The following is a 3061-nucleotide window of genomic DNA, read 5'->3' as shown; positions in this document are numbered from 1 at the left end:
TGGACCAAAGAGATGCAGTAGTGCCATTCCTCTTCCCCAACTGAAACAACCAAAAACGTCTCTAGACATTGCCAAACGGCCCCTGGGTGGGGAAGTTTCCACTGGTTGAAACTGCTGCTTTAACAATAACATTAATAACCACAATTAATGAGGCTATTGTACCTAGCAAGTATTGATTTAAACTCTTTGATATTTTTACTAGAGGCCCAGTGCATGAAATTTGTGCATGGGTAGGGTCCTTAGGCATGGCCAGTGATCAGGGCCAATTAGGTTCCCTGCCTCCCCACCTCCCCCTTCCCCCGCTCCCTCAGTGCCCCAACGATGTTCTGTGCCGCCCCCTGGTGTCAGCGCACGTCATAGAGAGCAATCGAACTCCCATTCTCCCAGTCAAACTCTGCAGGGGACACTTTGCATATTAGACTTTTATATATATATATATATAGATAGATGCTTTTATATTCAAATATATTATCCATACAGAGTAGTGTACAAAACAAAAATGTATAGCATAATAATGTATCAAACAGGGAATATTAATGTAACCACCAGCCAGGTGGGGGAGGAAAGAACATTGCTACTTTTAGAAACTTCCAATGGACCCCTCCCAATCTTTGCTCACTGTTTGCCTCCGAAGGTAACCATTATATTAAACTTCCTTGTTTTATTTATAGTTCTACTACCTAAACATGTATCTCTAAAGCTATAGTTTACCTTTATGCAGCATTTCTCAGGCATTTACTGGTACACATGTGCGACCAAAAAAAAAATGTTTTTTAAATATATTTTTATTGATTTCAGAGAGAAAGAGAGAGGGAGAGAGAGAGATAGAAACATCAGTAATGAGAGAAAATCATTGATCAGCTGCCTCCTGCATGTTCCTCACTGGGGATCAAACCTGGTCTTCAGGCCGACGCTTTATTCACTGACCCAAACCAGCTAGGGCCAAAAAAAATTTTTTTAAAGAGAGTAAACCAAAAGGGAAAAAAAATTGGGGTTCAGGAAACTGGGAAACAACACCAGGCCCCCCAAGAAGATGGGGAAGGGTAACCCCAGAAGAGCAGCTGACAGCCAGGGTAGAAAGCAATCAGTCCATATTGAAACAAGTAGGACAGCTCGAGCACAGAAAAGTGACATCGATATAATGCCTGATGCATCTGAATATAGACTGAAAGGTGAATGGAAGAGCTGGTGAAAATTTGGACTTAAGATAGGGAAAGGGACATAGAAAATACACAAGAAAACAAAGGACAATTTCACTGTGGGAAACAAAAGGCAGGGCAGGATAGTGATGCTAGCACATCCCCTGACTCCGTTGTAAATGCTTACACTGTCGTAGTGCAAACTCGGAGTATTGACCGGAGTGATATGATCTAACAATGGTAGGACAGGAGAATGGGAAGTATGGGGATGGGGATTCAAAGAGCTAAATCCTTTAATATCAGGGAGTCAATAGATAATGCCTAACAGAACAATGTTATTTTAAACTACGGTAGTAAGTACCAAAAGAATCCACCAAAAGAGATAAAAATGGTTGTCTCTTAGGAAGGAGAAAATGGGGTAGAGTGAGGGTTACTGGTTTTCATATCAAACCTTGTAACACAGTTTGACTCTTTACATCATGTGCATGCTAACGTTGGATGAAAATGAATGTTTAAAAAAACTGTCTTAAAAAGAGTTACTTATGTGGAGATGAATGCATAAGTAGTGCTAGAAGCAAAATGAATAGGAAATAAGTTGGTAAGTTCATAAACCTAGATTGAATGTAGCTTTCCCTGAATGACCATTTGCAAATAGCTAATGAGGTAGTTTGAGATGCTCCAGGAATAGCAGTCGACTCCTCTCATTCCATTCAAATAAACATTTTAGAGGATGTGTCTTCAAGATCCAGAGCACCAAAGCACAGGGAAATTAAAATGCTCAGAAAGTTCTTTTCCCAGTGAAATATTCACACACTTTCTATATTTTAACATAACGTTCGTTTTCTAGGTCACACCAGTCAGAAGGTGAATCATCAAGGACTTGATAACTCTTTTAATGATCTCAACCCTGGAAATCCCAGGCCTCTCAAACCTCCAAACCCTTTATTTCCCCAAGGAATTCCTCAGTGCCCATTGAAAGCGCCTGGGAGGGCCCGGGAGGTAGCCAATTGAGCACACCCTTATGGATCAGATCTATTTTGGTTCAAATCCCAATTCTACTCTTAATAGGTGTGTGATCTTGGTAAAATTAGTTCATCTTTATTAATCACAGTTTCATCATCTAAAAATATAAGGATGAGAATGTCTACCTTGCTCAATGGTTCTTGAGATCACATAGATAGTTTGTAGCCAATTTAATTAATGTTATAATTATTGTCATTGTTATAATTATAATAATGATTATTACTACTACTGCTGCTGTCAGCGGTGCCACATGCAACCCATGCACAGTGACTCTACATAGAAGTTGCTGTTCCTTTGTCTCATTCTCCATGGACCCTGACCTTGTAAGGCCACCGGCTAGCCACACCATTTCTGCCAATGAGCACCAGGGTCTGTCAACGAGCATAAGGCTTCCTATAATACTATGTGATTTTTTAGCTTTCTTAAAACTCCCCCACACTCCCTCCCCACCCTAATGAACCTGGAAAAACTATTTGTGAGGGCCGGGTAAGAGGAAATTTAAATTACAACATTCATTTATATAAAAACATTCCTTGAGCAATTGCTATGAATCCAACACTGTTGTGTGTGTAAAACATTCAAAGACAGACCTCTGATGTTCAATGTCTCAAGGCTGATAAACATTAGCCACACCCCACATTTAGAGGTGTCTCTTTCTAACACTGCCCAGTGGTTTTTAGATTTCCTGTGTTTTCCAAGATGGCCGTAAAATCTCTCATCCCCAAAGTGTTTCTTACAATAGGACATTGACATTCCTGTTACAAAGAGTTTGGGTCTATGTTCCCTCCTCTTGAATCTGGGTGGATCTGTTACTTTAGAGAAAGTATTGCTATATGACGTCCAAAGCTAGGTTGTAAAAGGCAATACATCTTCTGTATGTAAACACACACTCACACTCA

Source organism: Myotis nattereri (genome assembly GCF_964212035.1).
Source record: "Myotis nattereri genome assembly, chromosome: 14".
Taxonomy (NCBI): Eukaryota; Metazoa; Chordata; class Mammalia; order Chiroptera; family Vespertilionidae; genus Myotis; species Myotis nattereri.
Note: the sequence above shows the minus strand (reverse complement) of the source record.